This window comes from Grammomys surdaster, unplaced genomic scaffold (genome assembly GCF_004785775.1).
Source record: "Grammomys surdaster isolate TR1022 unplaced genomic scaffold, NIH_TR_1.0 125793, whole genome shotgun sequence".
NCBI lineage: Eukaryota > Metazoa > Chordata > Mammalia > Rodentia > Muridae > Grammomys > Grammomys surdaster.
Window position 1 is genome coordinate 1,645,476 of NW_021620624.1, and position 17,119 is coordinate 1,662,594.

The window sequence follows — 17,119 nt, forward strand, 5'->3', positions numbered from 1 at the left end:
TCAGCCCGCCTCCTGTGCCTCCGCCCTCTGAAGTATCCCCCAACCCCCGCCACCGGTCCCGGGTGAGTCAGGCTGGTCACTGTAGAGGACAGCGTAGGGAGGTGAGGCCGGGGGCGAACTGAGCTGAAGGCGAACGGCTCTCCGGGGCGCGCAGCCACCCAGGGGCCTGGGAGGTGTCTGGCAGGTAGGCTACCGATTGTCCCTCAGAGTGCCCGCCACGCTAGAAACAAAAACAGAGGGACATCGGCTCCCTCCGTCTCTCCCCGAGGCACGAATTACAGCCAGAGTCCACACGGGTAGGGGTCCAATAGACAGGCGCCCCACAGTTTCTCTTTATTAGCTCGGTCTGGGGAGGGGATTGGGCGTTCTCAATCGCAGAATTCGGCGGGATCCGGAAAAGCCCACCTAGATCCAAACCAAATCTCTCTTAGTTTGGAGATAACGAGATACTGAGAAGGGCGCTCCCAGGGTACTCGCTTCAAGGAGTTTAAACACACCTGCCTAAGTCTGTGCTGAGTGAAATCACTCCGAAAGCTACAGACCAAGGTCGGGTTTTGCCTTTCATTTTCCTACATCCTTGTCTGAGGTTAAAATGCTCAGTGCCAGAGGGTTTGGGGGGAGGATTTGCTGTCAGAGAGTTCATTTCCTAGGAAGCCAAAATCCATAGAATGATCTCCTCGCTAAGGTATTTGATACCCAGAGCTATTTTTTTTATTATTTAGTCTAAGATTTGTGAACAGAAGAGATTCGCTCCATCTGTTTCACGTTGACTTCTTAGTGAAGTTTTCGCTTTCAGAATGGAAGTTTTTCTCCACACAGTTAAAATGTTGAACACGTGACAAGGGTTTGATTCCACCCCAGGAAGGGGGGATGCTATACTCTCTTAGTCTGTTGAAGGGCTGTTGAGTCCACCCTGATTCAAGGATTTCTTTAGCCTCCTTTGAAGAGGGAAGAGTTAATCCACACAGCACACTTCATCGATAACAGCCCTACACTTCTGTCTGGTGTGGTGCCTCTCTTTCTTATCTTGAGTCGATTTCCATGCTTTCAACAGTGTCTACCCATTGTAGCCTCAAGCCCCTCGTCCTCAGCACAGCCTTCCCTCCCCACCTTTCCCTAACCGCCTTCGCAAATGCCTGTGTCTTTGCATCCTTTCTTGACTGTCACGTTTCTAGCATACGTTCTCTATTTTTCCTCTCCTGGCATTTGACGCCCTTTCTCCTGTTCTCTGTTTTTTACTTTGCTTTACAGCTCCAGATTTTTCACTAAGAATTTCTGGAGTATGTTGGTCCTGCAATTGTCAACATGTTTTAGTTGACAATTTATTCCCCTTTATTCCCCACCCCAGAACTGGGGATCGAACCCGGGTACTCATTTGTGCTAGGCTGATCAGTCTGTCTGTCAGACAGGCCACATCAGCAGTGCTTTATTTAAAATCGCAACAGAACCCTGGTACTTTTCCATGAATGATTTGGAATCCTTGGCTTTAAATTATCTAGGTCAGAAAGAAGGACTGTTTGTCTATTTGGGGCAGTTTCTAGAATTGAAATCTGGAGAAACTGTTCCCACTCCATATAACTTTGAGGCCTTAAAGAAGTTATTAAAATAAATGTTTTTATATAAAACTTCAGCTCATGCTTGTATTTATTTACTGGTGTTGAGTCTTGGTGAGATTCACAAGTGTGGGAGGGGGTCCGAATGGAAACCTCAGGTGGGCAAGTCAGGAGAATCCCTCTGTGGTACCTTGCACAAGTGACCAAGAGGTAGAATGAGGATGAGAGAAAGGGGACGGTGCCAAAGGTTTTGACACCATCCAGCTTCAATTGAGGGTTGAATTACCAGGTCTACAGTTGTTTCGGTGGCTGGACACCCAAGTGGTTTGGTATCCTCTTGCTTGTCCTAGGGTAAGGGAATGGTTAGGTGGAAGGTTCTACATCTTATATAAGGGGCACCTTCTTGCCTCCCTCATATTTAGCTCATTATTTTTAAAGGCTTTTTTTCTACATTGCTGGGCATTGCTATGGTTTTATGTAAAGAAGGATCTCTGTTAGGGAACTCTGTTGGTAGCAAAAGACCAGAGAAATGGCATGGGTTAGCATGCTACTTGATTTAGGAATGGCACTGGCCACAAGCTGGGGTTGTTGGATACATGAAGGAAGACCTCAGCTTCAGCTCAGGGTGAGGAGGACTTTGCATTTAAAAAAAAAAAAAAGTTATGCCATTAGGGCAGAAGACACTTCTGTGAAGAGGGCTCTGGCTTCACTTAAGTATTTTGGGAGCTAGCTGCAAATACAGCAGCTTGGCTTTAAGGTAGAGGGGTGCAGCTGTGTAGGAGGGGGTGCAGAGGAAGAAGGGTTAGAGAGGGGGGACTAGGGAGTCCCTCATCCCAAGCCAGAGCCTTTTAAGAATTCCCCAGAGAGTCTCAATCAGATCAGATTTCATTTGAAAAACATCTGGGGGTAAATGCTGATTTAGAATTATGGGTAAAAAGAATATGTATCAGAGTGAGTAGAAAAGAACATAAACACAGCAGTGTTGTATCCAATCATGTTTAAGACTGCGCTTCTATTTCAGAGATGTTAAAATGTAAAAAGAAGTACCTCTTAAAATACAGGAAAACATTGCCAAATAATGAATGAATGAATGAATGAATAAATAAATAAATAAATAAATAGATAAATAAATATAAATAAATAATGCTGGGAGTGGCGGTGCATCCCTTTGATCCCTGCACTCAGAAGGAAGAGGCAGACGAATCTCTGTGAATTCATTCCAGGCCAGCCTAGAATACATAGCAGAACTTCAGACGTGCCAAGGCTTGTGTCTTTGTAGTATTGGGACTCAGATAGGACTGCCTGAGGGTAATGAAACTTGAGTCCGTCCACTAGCCTTATACCTATGGGACTACATGAGACTGTGTTACTCTTTCATTTAAAAAGACACTTAAGAAAGTAAGGAGGCTGTATATGGTGGTGCATCTCATTCACCCAGGGGACAGGAGCAGGAGAACTGTGAATGAAGACCACCCGAAGTTAAACAGTGAGACCACATCTCCAAAAGGAAAAAGAATATGAGGGGAAGGGGAGGTGAAGCTTCAACCAAAGGAAGAGTCCAAATGCTGCTGAGACCATGCAGGAAAGAGATTTTTTTGTTTTTTTTTTGTTGTTGTTGTTGTTGTTTTAAAAAAAGGTTTGAGTTCAAGAGAAGCTGAGAAAGGGAGATGAACAGATGGATTCAAGAGATATTCAGAAGGTGAATTCAATAGGACCTGGGACCAGAGTCAGCCGGGGATGAGGAGCCAGCTTGGCAAGCTCCTGAGTAGCTGAGAGAGGTTTGGCATTATCTCTCCCTCCATTGGAGAGAAAATTGAGAAAAGGTAGTTTGTGGAAATATATAAAGATGGCAAATTCAACATGGGGCATATTACATCTGAATAGAGATATCTAGAGGATAGTTGGCAATATAAATTTAGGTCACCAATGGCATGCCATTCATGTCTACAAATGGTCATTTAAAGCACAGGAGAGGAAATCGCTTAAAAACAAACAAACAAACAAACAAACAATGTACAGGCAGGAGGGCAGGTACAAAAGACCAAAATGGCAATTTCCAGAGAGATAGAGGAAAGGCCCCTGTGGGGACTTGGAAGGGACCCCAAGAGGAACACCTGTGTCTCAGAAGAGCAGGATCCAGAGGGACAGCTTTCTAGAGACACTGCCAAGGCTGATAAGAAGGAAACAGAACTAGAGCTGGCAGGTCACTGGGGCTGATCTGGAACAGTGTCAGACAGTGGCAGGGACTGAAGCCAGTCACACAGAAACCTGAGGGGCAGGTGGGGGAGAGAGTGTAGGGAGGAGACTCACCCACTCATCCCTAGATATAAGGAAAGATGGGAGACTTAGATACAGAAAATATCATCAAACCATGGAAGCGAGTTTTCTTCTTTTAGGGCAGGATATGATCCCGCATGTGTGCTGAGGGTGGCACCAAGGAAGGCTAAGCAAGGACCCAGAAGTGACGAGTGGACACAGGAGGAGGTAGGGGTGGCCTGGGAGCCCAGAGTTCATGGAAAGGAGAGCTTGTTAATCTAATTTGAAGATTCTCTTTTTAATCTGATTTTAATTATATTAATCTTCATCAACCAGATTTTAAATAGGCCACTTCTCATAAAGTAAACATAAAGGTAACACCAAACTTACAATCCAAGAGACAAGCCCAAGGGGACAGACACCTGTACATAGCATGAGCCTTGAGCAACTTCCAAAGCCAAAATTGTGGAAAAGAACATTTGAAATAGAATTTGGCATCCCCTATCTTTAATATTAAGCTTGTGGTACTGGCTGATTATAGCGTAAGAATTGTGGTTAGCAATAACTTAAGAATTGTTTGGCTTTGTATAATTCCTTTTATAATGTATACTCCTGTTTGTGTAATTCACATAATATTAATTCACATATTGAGTAGCTTTTCACTGCTGTGACAAACACCTAAGAAGATAACTAAAGAGAGGAAAGTTTCCTTTTTGGCTTGTGGTTTCAGAGCGTGTGGTACATGACTGCTGGGGCCTCTGGCTTTGGGCCTGAGACAGGGCTGAATGTCATGGGGGGAAGCACACTGTGGAGCAAATATGATTACAACAAATTAAAACTTTAATTTTAACAACTCGTCTTTACTGATTACGTGTCGAGGACACGAATGCCACAGGCTGGTCTTTTCAGATGACACCCTGGGTGGTACTCATGAGTCATCAACTAAACATGTTATTAAAAATTGGTATTTATATACTACGGTTGGCACGTATCTGAGGAGAGCTAAGGATACTAATTTAGCATGCTATTAATAAGTCTGGCAGCCCAAAAAATCCTTGGCAAACACATTTAGGCAGATAATTGGATTTTTCCCACATTTCAAAGGCTAATTTCTTTTATATATATATCTAGTATTTTTTTTTAAGTTTTTGAGACTTTAATACAATCTGGAGCATATTCTCCCCCTACCTTTCTCCTCCCTGTAATTCCTCCCACACTTACACCCCTTCCCCCTTCCTGCCCCTCCACCCCTCTTTTTAATTATTTTCCTCAAAAGCTAATTTCTTCCCACATTATATTACATTCCCATACTATATTGATGTAGTTGAAGTATTAAGTACAGTTCTTCCTGTTGTATAATTATAAACAGATATCAGTTTTTCAGAAATAAGGGGCAGACAATAAAAAGACTGAAGAAGGTAAAGCCACTTATTGTCACCTGCTGACCTGAGTTCAATTCTCCAGACCTTGTGGTGAAGAAGGACATCTATTGCCATGCATTGTGCTTTACAAGGGAGTCACGGGGAAAGTATGTATAAGACACAGGGCTACAAGCAAGAAAATAGAGAAGCTGCCTGGCACACAGTACATACATCTGCTGGGACCTAGCTCAGCAAAGGGTGACAGAAACTAATGGTAACATTAAAATAGAAATCTCATTCCCACACACCATGGGCAGCCCAGAGTTACCGCAGTAGCCACCGCCGTTGCCATTTGCCCAGACTTCTGCAGTCTTATGTCCTACACATTCTCAAGGTGGGATTTCCATGCCAGAGTCTAACTCTCTGTCATAGCATGGGTCATCATATCCATATTCCAGCTGTAGGAGGGAAGGAAGGCAGAGAAGAGGACAAAATTGCTGTCTGGAAGAATTTGCACATCGCCAGGCGTAGTGGTATGTAGCTATAACCTTGACATGTAGGAGATGAGACAGGAAGATGGTGATTTTAGGCTAGCCTTGACCACACACCAAGCCCTAGCATAGCCTGGAATACAGTGTCTCAAATATATTATATATACATATATATCAAATATATTATATAATATGTCATATAATATGTCATATATATCACATGATATACAATATATTTGATAAATAAAAATTTGTATTAATTTTTATTATTGCTGTGTATAAAAGAGACAGAGGTATGGGTATGTACAGGTACACATGTACACCCATGCATGCGCTACAGAATGCATGCATGCTGTTCAGAGATCAACTTCATGCATGGCTCCCTCCTTCTACCTTTTGTTTGTTTGTTTGTTTTGGTTTGTTTTGTTTTTTTAGCTTTTTTAAGACAGGGTTTCTCTGTGTTGTCCTGGAACTCACTCTGTAGACCAGGCTGGTCTTGAACTCAGAAATCTGCCTGCCTCTGCCTCCCAAGTGCTGAGATTAAAGGCATGCACCACTGCCTGGCTTCCCTCCTTCCACCTTTACTTGTGTTTTAGGGATCAAACTCAGTCCCAGGGGATTAAACTTGGGTTGTCAGGCTTATGTGACAAGCCACAGAGCCATCTTTCCAGTCCTTAAAGGTATTTTTAAAAAAATAAGTAAAAATGAAAATATAATAGTCACATACAAGACTGATGATCACACTCCAGCATCCAGAATGTAATCTCAGGGCCGCAGAGGTGGCAAAGAAATCTTGTAGGTGGCAAGAAAGGTTGAGAAGAAAAACTCTCTTTGTTCTAGAGAGGCATGCTCTCAATTAAAAACAAGAAGCTTATTATTACAAAAACCGGCTTGATCATGGGAAGCACTATAGGCCTTTGAGCAGGTCATGTCTTTATTGAATGACATCATCTCTTGGATATTTCAGGTCTTTTATCCCTCGAGGTCCCAGATCCCTAAACAGCAGTCACACCCTCTCAGTCACAGTATCGACTCGGATACACTCACATTATCCATCGGGAGTGGCATTATCCTTAAACGTCCGGTTTCTGTGGAAGGCATCTGCATCCCTCATCACACTCCCAGTGGGACACTTTTTCAGGGTGGTTTTCTGCAGCCATGTACTAAGTTAGACTTCTTGGGTGACCCCTCGCCTCTAGTTACACAGATGAGAAACTAGGTCAGTGTCTAACCCAGGCGAAGCCAAATAAAATCTTTTCCCAGGTTTTAAAAATCGGAACCAAGGAGAGAAATTTTGATTTCTCTGTGAGATAGAAGACCCCAGAGTCATCGTCGTATTGCTGGAAGGGAAGTTGGGCTGGTGCTTACGAAGAGTGGGGCCTCTCTTCAGAGTCACCAGGTGGCACAGTGGCTGCACTCCTGAGTCTATGGTAAGCTACGACTAGTCAGAAAATAAGGGTTAGTCACCTAGTCAGGGTTAGCTAGTTAGGGTTAGACATCCAGTAAGAGTTAGCCATCTAGTAAGAGTTAGTCAGCTAGTCAGGGTTAGCTAGTTAGGGTTAGTCATCCAGTAAGGGATAGTCAGCTAGTCAGGGTTAGTCAGCTAGTCAGTCAGGGTTAGTCAGCTAGTCAGGGTTAGCTAGTTAGGGTTAGTCATCCAGTAAGGGTTAGCCATCTAGTAAGAGTTAGTTAGCGGGCTGGAGAGATGGCTCAGTGGTTAAGAGCACTGACTGCACTTCCAGAGGTCCTGAGTTCAAATCCCAGCAACCACATGGTGGCTCACAACCATCTGTAATGAGATCTGATGCCCTCTTCTGGTGTGCCTGAAGACAGCTACAGTGTATTCATATATAATAAATAAATAAATCTTTAAAAAAAAATAAAAAAAAAAAGAGTTAGTTAGCTAATCAGGGTTAGTCAGCTAGCTAGGGTTAGTCAGCTAATAAAGGTTACTCAGTTTGTGTGTATATGGATGGCAGAGGTTGATGTTTATGTTTGATGTCTTCACCATATATATATATATATTTTAGTCATGGTCTGTCACTGATATGGAGCAAGCTGATAGGCCCAAACACACTAGCTAGAGCCTCCACCTCTGAAGTACTGGCATTGCAGACATGCCACTGCACAGGTCTTTTTTTCCACTGTGCTAGGGATCAAACTTGGGTCCTGGCCCTTGTGCAGCAGGCACTGGCTGCTGAGCCATCTTCCCAGCCCTAGGTAGAATTTGTTGTGGCTCATGGTTCAGAGGTCTGAGCCCAAGGCCAGTTGGCCCTGTTGCCTTTGGGCCTGTGTGAGGTCGTGCACTATGGTGGGCGCGTGTAGAGGAACGTACCACGAGGTGAGCAGGGAGAGCTGGGATGGGGCTACAGTCCCACTGTTCTCCTCAAGGACATGCCCCCGTGACCTCACATTGACCCTTACCTCTCGAAGGTTTTACCAGCTCCTGATAGTGACAGTGCCAAGCTGGGGGTGGGTGTGGGGTGGTGGGGGAACCAGGCCTTTGCCTCATGTGATCTCCAGAGAAAAATCTCACATTCCATTATACATTCAAGAGAAGTGAAAACTTGTGTTCACAAAAAAATTGCACACAAAGATTCACAGTAGCATTATTCATGTGGCCAAAAATTAGGAACAGCCCATCAGATAGATGAATGAGTGATTTCTAATACACACCATGACATAGAGAGAACCTGAAGGAAACATGCTAGATGAGAGAAGAAATCTCATAGAGCCACTAGGAGTCCTGTTATATGACACATGAAAACCAAATGAGTACATGGAGGGAATAGATTTCAGGGTGTGAGAAGGGAAGGAATAGTTAATGATCTAATGGCTCATGGCTCTGTTTCTCCTGTTACCCACCCTAATAATTTCCCACCATTTTAGGTAAAACTAGATAGGCTACATGAACACACACACACACACACACACACACACACACACACACACAGAGAGACAGTCCATAGCTTCAATTTTTAAAATGTAAAACACATCATTTATGTTGTTTTGGACTACAAATTGGCAAATGAGTATTGAGGTGTGTGTGTGTGTGTTAGTGTGTGTGTGTGTGTGTGTGTGTGTGTGTGTTCAAAATAGGGTTTCTCTGTGTAGCCTTACCTGTCCTGAAATTCACTCTGTAGACCAGGGTGACCTCAAACTCAGAGATCCACCTGTTTCTGCCTGATGAGTGCTGTGATTAAAGGTGTGCCCCGCCCCCACCAGGCCAAGTATTGACTTTTTTTAATATAAAAGCAGGTATGTGAGTGCCCACTGTCAATTGCATGTTTAGGGGGTCTTCATTGTTACTGTTATCATTTCCTTCCTACCTGACAGTAAGCTTAATTGTTATGATATAACAAAAACATCTATCTATAATTGTTCTTAGTCTCTGGTTCCTCCTAAAAACCTGGCAAACTTTGAAGTAACAGGCATGGCTTTGGTCATTTCTAATGTCTTTCTGAACTTGTTCTAATTCAGTGGCTCAGAATAGACCTTTAGATGGGTTCAACAAGGGGCTAGACACGTCAGGAAGATGAAGAACATGACTAGAGGGTTGGGGCTGTCAACTCCCATTAACTACTTGCTTTTCTTGTTACTGTGACAAAACACCTGATAGTTTCAGGAGATACAGTTCATCTGGGCGAATGGCATATATCTGTCAGTACTTGTGGGAGCCTTAGATAGTATCTCCTCTATAGGCTTAGATTTTTTTCAAAACCTACTTTTAATAAGGATTCTTAAATGCTTTAACCTTCCTTCTAGCCCACCACCCACTAGAGGTAGTGGAAAAGAAAGGTTTTTAGGATACGAGGGAAGTGGACCTGTTTAGAAATTGTTCTTTAGAGCAAATCCCATCTCTGTTGTCAGGAAATCAGCAGTTCGATTCACAGGATGCAGCATCAGTGGCTCCATCCACTCACAAACACTTCACAAATATACTCAGCAGTCCAGGTCAGTAGTGTTGAGATAGCAAACACGAGTCAGCAGTGGTGGCATCACCTAGCAGAAACAGCCAGGTCTCAGCTGAATCGGCAGAAGTCAGCAGGAGGGAGTATGCCTCCAGCAGTTCTTTGCTTTAACCTTCAATAAAGTGAAGAGTGAAGACTCAAGACCAAGAAGCACTGCAAAGCTAGATCTCCAAGCTTCTCCACTGTCCACTAAGTCCTATTTATATTCCCTCCAAACATCAGGTATCTTCCATGGGCCTTGCCTCACCACGTGTCCTGCCTCAGCAAGCCTGTCTTAGCAAAATTCCACATGAGTTTGTATTAGCTATCATCACTCTGCCAGTCGGCTCAAGTGTTCAGAAGCAGCAAGAAGCCACCAGAACACCACCGGAAGATTTTTTGGTGTGTTTCTCTCTATGGAGTCATAACAGAGCTCAACAATGCAATGTAAGGTGAACCAATACACGCATGTCATTAGCAAAGAATCCGTCATCACACATCCTTCGATGTGTTGCTTTAGCAAAATATCCCTTTTCCTGTCTCTGCTTCAGGAAAACACCATCCGACACTACTGACTTTCTAAAGAAACCAGAAGTTTCAATTTCACTTCTCCTCACATTTTAGTGGATAGTAAAGAAATGGCCCAGAAGCAGAACCAAACCCAAGACCTATCCCAAGCAGCCTAAGTCCACAACTAGGTCCCTAGCCCCAAAGGTTCCATAACCTCCCAAATCAGCAAGCACCACCAACCAGAGACCAAAAGTCCCAAAACATGAGGCTGTGGCGACATTTCACAGTGACATTATAACACTTCCTTTCATTTCTAGGGAAGAAAGTGGGGCCAGAGAATGAGTCGTGTCACATGATTAGTAATTATATCAATTAATTGTCCTAGTTGATTACATGTGACATGGGGAGGAGACATGTCACACACCGAGAGCAGAACTCCCACCTCTCCTTCAGACTTCACCCAAATCATCTTTAATATGAAACTGCTTTCAGAGCTGGGCATGGTACACATACCTGTTATCCCAGCAGAGGGAGGGGAGCAAAAGTGTCCCCCAACTTCCTGTACATAACATGTTTAAGTCCAGCCTGGGATACCAGATTCCCAGTCTCAAAATAACAAGTACAGCAGCAAGAAAAACCGCAGCAGCAGCAGCACAAAACAAACATGTGGCTGTTTTAACTTGTACCATTTCCAGTAGGATGGTGCTCAGCACACGCAGGACCCAGTGAGTCAGTCAGTCCTCAATCCTGAAGCAGAGCCTCGGGAACCCTGAGTTGATAACCATACTGGTGAGTAAGCACCATGGATCACCCCTAGGATTTCCCCTGCTGGTGTCTACCCTGTGGGGTGAGCTCCTGACCCATGTGGCCTATGCAAACCACAGGCACTGTGAGAACGGAGTGTAATTACTGGGCACCCAGCTTGTGCAGAGTAAGTGCTGAAGCAAACCGGGGCAGGGAACACTAGACCATTATTCATAAACTTAGTGAATACTACCAGCAAGCACTTAGGTCTTGAATGCCAAATAGAAGCTGTTGTGTTACTGGAGACGCTTCTTCAGGTCAGATTCAAGTACTGACTCTTTTAAGATTTACTTATTTTATATGTATGAGCGTCTTGGCTGCACATTTGTCTGAGTATCACATGCAGACCTCAAGCCTGCAGTTGGAAGAGGGTGTCAGATCCCCTGGAACTGGACTTATAGATGTTATTGAACCACTCTGATTGCTGGGAACTGAATCCACATTCTCTGCAGGAGCAGTAAGTGTTCTTAACCTCTGAGCCATCTCTCCAGCCCCAGTGTTGACATTAAAAATTATTTATTTTGTGTGCAGGGGTGATATGAGGGGAGTCCATCCTCTTCTTCCTCCACGTGGGTCCTGGGGATCAAACTCGGGTCCTTGGGTTTGGTAACAGGCATCTTGTCCTACCAAGCTATCTCTCCTGTCCTTGACAATTACTTAGAACTAAGTCATTCTTAGCTACACAAATGCTACAAGGTATACAATAAACAATAGCAAACAAACTATCCTTTTCTTCTTATTGTTCTACTAACCTCATCAAAGACATTGATTCTGGTTTATACAAAATTGTTTTGAGGTGTAAACTAGGCTGAAGGCTTTGTTAGCCATTTGATTTTGTTTTCTCCATCTGAACTGGAGCCTGCAGGGATCTAGAAACAAAATAGCCACCGTGGAGGAGCGGTAGGGCATGGCCTCTCTGAAGGTAACAAATTATATTTCCTTCAATAGAAATTTGTTCACATTGATTCTTTAGGAGGAATCGAATGTTTCCACACTTGCTTCCATTCTCCCTTAACATACCTGCCTGTTATTCAACTGGTTAAGTACAAGTTTCATGATCTTTGTTTTAGATCAGGTTCCAGGACCTCACCCAACTGCACTAAAAATCAAAGTGAAGGCAATGCCACAAAACTGAAACTAGATTGTTCTTAGAACTTTTTAGTTACTAGGAGAGATACCATAAATAGCCCATTTTCCAGAAGACCAATTCTAGTTGACTTATGCTTCCCCTCCTTTAATTCCACCCCTCCCCTTGATAAGGAGCAGAAGTAAGCTGACAAGGAAGCCATCCCTTGGTAGTGGTGTTTTTTTTTTCCTGTTTTTTTTTTTGTTTGTTTGTTTTGTTTTTAACTTTGTTTCCTTGTTCCTGGTTAAAAGGAAAGTAACTTGAAAACAAGCAGTCCAGGCCTCAATCGCCAGCACCACATAAAACCAGTCTGTTGGCAAAGGCCTGCAACCCCAACAGTCCAAGGGTGGAGGCAGGAGGATCAGGAACTGCTCTCCAGTCTCAGCTGGAACATCCCACACGTGGAGCTGCAGGATGACCAGATACGAGACGCTATCTTTAAAAACACACTAAACCTCTCTGCTCAGCTCACCACATTGAAACATAGGGTCTATTTTACAGAGTGAAAGTATTGCCAGATTTTAGATTCATTTTTTAAAAAGCCATTTAAGATTTGTAAGCCTGTTTAATTTTTTTCCTTTTAAGATATCGTTCACGCTCACATAGGAAGGACATTGGAAAGTCAGACAATGAATATAGCACAGTGGCAGAGATACTCAAGACTCTACAAAGACAACAAACAGTTTATTGCAAGGAAATTGCATCTCTCTGAGAAAATAGGAAAATGGTTATCTATTACCTCTTACCCTTAGGGTGCAAACAGGCAGAGGAAGGACAACACTTTTAGAATTGGAGAAGGACAAAACATCAAACCAATTCACGAGGCACAAAACGGACTAAATATTTATAAAGTGGCCATTTTCAATTAGGCTTTAAAAGTACTTTTTTTTTTTTTTTTTTTTTTTTGGTGTATGAGTGTTCTATGTACACACATGTCTGTGTATCACATGCATGGTTGGTACCCGAGAAAGCCAGAACTGGGTGTTTAGAACCTCTGGAACTGAGGTTGCAGATGGTTGACAGTTGGAATCCCAGGATCTGGGATTAGAACCTGGATGTCTGAAAGAGTGGCCATTGCTCTTAATGGATGCTCCATCCTAGAGATAGGTTTGTAGGAAGTTGAACCAGGTGTGATGGCACACGTCTTTAATCTCAGTACTCAGGAGGCAGAGGTGGGCAGATTTCTGTGGGTTTAAGATCATCCTGGTATATACTGAGTTTCAGACCAGCCAGGAATACAGAGTGGAAAGGAGTGAGTGGGAGTAGCTATGGTATAGGAAGGTCAGGCGGGTGGGAGAGAACTGAGTCATCCTTTTGAGGCATAATATACTTATTACAGTAGAATTTGATTTTACTAAATGAGTTAAAGACACCTCACAAGTTAAGGTGTTTGGGTTATATTTGCTTCGTAGATCTAGTACACACATTACCAAGTCTCTACTTCTGAGCCACATTCCCAGACCTAAACATCTAATAGAAGACTTATTTTATCACTGGATTCAAGCAATAGTTTTATGGCTATTTCACATGAGAATATTAATGATTTCACTGGTTTGTTTCATCAAATCATAGTTGGAAGGACATAATGGCATTTTTCCTTCATATTAAAAGCTTACAGTCAGTCTTATCATGAGTCTTCATAGACTTCCTTTTGTGAAAAGGCAATACCATGTACTACCTTTCTAATACTTTAAAACTATACAAAGCTGTTTGTAACACTGTCAGAAAATTGTGAACATTAATAAAATTATGAAATTTTTTAGCCTGCTAACTGAGTAACACTTTAGCTCATCTAAAATGTTTCTTTACTATAGTAAATAGTTCATCTATTTTTAATTGCTAATTTAATTCCAGCAGTAACAATTTTTCTTAGGAAATGATTTCACAGGAGAAAGCAATAGGCAGCAAGAAGAAAAAAAATAACTATATAGTAATCTTTAAAATTCCATTAGGTAGGAGCTGGAGAGATAGCTCAGCAGTCAAGAGCACTGGCTGCTCTTCCAGTGGACCTGGGTTCAAATTCCAGTAATGGTGGCTGACAACTATTTGTAACTCCAGTCCTCAAGGATTCATTCTCCTGTGGATTTCTTGGGCATCAGGTGAATACACTTGATACACAGACATCAATGTAAGCAAAATGCCCATGCATGTAAAAAAAAAAAAGATTTTATTAGGTACAGGGTAATACACACAGCTGAGTTCATTCTTAGTATTTTGGGGGTACAGTTCCTGTCTCAAGAATAAACTCAGCTGTGTCTAGTGGAGTTCAGCTCTAAATTTCCATGATGACTTGCATATTCCAGGGTGTCTAGGACATTCGAGTGTTCCGATGTGATGATGAACATGGACTAGGGTCATGTATGGTGATGCCCAAGTCTACCGAGTACCAACCAGGTAACCTTTCTGAATTTCAAGTTCTTTAGTTCAGGGTTAATGATGTGCTAGCAGAAGACACTCTTCTCTGTAGCCCCTCAGCCTATTTCAGCTGTGGGAGACAGCTCCTGTAAAATGTTTACTAGGTCATATGCAATAACAGGAGGGGTGAAAGGGAAGGAGGAGGGAGAGAGATAAAAAAAATGAAGAAAGAGCTGGGCGGTGGTGGCACACGCCTTTAATCCCAGCACTTGGGAGGCAGAGGCAGGCGGATTCGAGGCCAGCCTGGTCTACAGAGTGAGTTCCAGGACAGCCAGAGCTACACAGAGAAACAGAGAAACCCTGTCTCGAAAAACAAAAAACAAAAAACAAAAAAACAAAAACAAAACAAAAAAAAGGAGGTATGTATGGTGGCCACTGAATTCCTGGTACTTGAGAGTCAGAGACAGGGAGCTTCAAGGGCAAGCTGGCTAATTAGACTAGCTGGAACTGGTGAGCTCTGAATTTAGTAAGAGATCCTCTTCAACACAGACAGAGTAATTAAGGAAGCGAAGAGTCCTTTTTATTCCATTTTGTCTCCACTCAGAAACTAGGCCATAAACCATTTGTTGTTCATCCTAAGTAAGGTACTTTGCTTCTGCAGCCGATCTGCCTGTCTGAGTGGCTCTGAGGCTAAGAAGCTGCAGTCTCTGGTTTAGCACCTCATAATAATAACAACAGGAGGCTAGGTAAAGAAGCCTTTTGTTCTATCTCTGAAGGAGTTGCACAGCTCTAAGTTAAAGTCTCAGGAAGGAAAGGGAAGTGAGGCTTCTCTCTGTTCTTAGTACTGGAACAATTTTCGGAGTTCATGATGACATGGTAAAAAGTTCACTATGAGTTTTCAGATAAATTCAGGTCACAAATTGAATAAGAGGTTTATAACAGAGAATGTCTATATGCATATCTACTAGGAGTAATTATCTTTCTAAACATTCATCATTTGTTACTAGCTTACAGGTTCATAGAAAGTTAAAAACCATAACTAAGCTGTCCTTGAAGCTTTGTATAGTTAAACCCAGTCAATATTTCGATCTCTTATCTTTGCACCTGTGATGTACATCTTTAGCTCCTTCTTTTTTCGGTTAATGGTTCTTATAACTGCTTGGAATGTGCCCTAGGTTTTAGAAGTCTGTTATTATCTCAGAAGCAACTAAGCAGCTCTGTTATAAAAGGGGTTCAAGTGTCTTTGTCTGTGTTGCCGTTCTGAAACAATGGGGACCCTAGTATGCTGGTTGTTTCTGCAAAATAAATGCTATTTTTTTTTTACATACTATCTGAGTCTGAGGTCATCCTTCAGTGATTTTGAACCCTTACAGAAGAAACTCGATGTCAATTTCAGGTCTTCACCTATAAATACATATATGCATGCACCCCCACCACCCACACACACACACACCAAAAAGAAAGTGGGGGGGGAGAGAGAGAGAGAGAGAGAGAGAGAGAGAGAGAGAGGATTCCAGAAGACATTTTAAATATTGATAATTGTCAAATAAAGTTCTATTTTAAAAACTATAACCCAGCTGGGCACTGTGGCATGTGCCTGTAACTCTAACACTAGGAAGTAGAAAAAGAAAGATCATGAGTTGAAAGTTGACTTCTGGGGGGCTGGAGAGGTGGCTCATCGGTTAAGAGCACTGACTGCTCTTCCAGAGGTCCTGAGTTCAGATCCCAGCAACCACATGGCGGCTCACAACCACCCATAATGAGATTCGATGCCCTCTTCTGGTGTGTCTGAAGACAGCTACAGTGTACTCATAAATAAAATAGATAAATCTTAAAAAAAAAAAAAGAAAGTCTGGTTTGCCGGAGATCACATACATAATCAGCTACTGCTATTCCTAGAGAATAGATTTAGAATAAAAAATTTGAGTGAAAAAAAGAGAGAGTGAGAGATTAATGAGTAAAACACCGAAAAGAAAAAAAATCTCCATATTAAAAAAAAAATAAGAAAGTTGACTTCTGGCTACATGAGACCCTATCTCAGAAAAACCAACCAGCCAACCAACCAAAAACCCCTTAAGCCTTGTCTGTCTGTTGGGTATAGGCATAATGTGTAATGCACTGTGTAAAGGTTATCCTTGTGTTCTTCAATTGGTGATTTATTGGCCTTCACATCTTATTTCAATCTGGACACAACATTGTTATGGTTATGTCAACAATCTCCTGTGACAAGTTTATGTAAATGATTCTTACCATTTATTCTTTGCCTTGTCTATAAACGCTGACCACCCAATGGCTGGGTAGCCAGGAGAGATAGAGATAGAGAGGTAGGTAGATAGATGGATAGATAGATAGATAGATAGATAGATAGATAGATAGATAGATAGATAGAGAAAGGGGCATTCAAATCTACCATGAGGAGGTAGGAGGGAGGAGATCATAGAGTTCAGTTGGAGAATGGAAGGCCATAAATGAAAGTATTACTGTGGTCTTGGGTAGGAGGTAGCCATGTTCATTTAGGGGATTAAGATAGAGTTCCCAGAGCTGGAGAGATGGCTCAGCAGTTAAGACCACTGTCTGCTCTTCCAGAGGTCCTGAGTTCAATTCCCAGCAACCACATGGTGGCTCACAACTATTTGTAATAGGATCTGATGCCCTCTTCTGGTGTGTGTGTGTGTGTCTGTCTGAAGACAGCTAAAATGTACTCATATATATT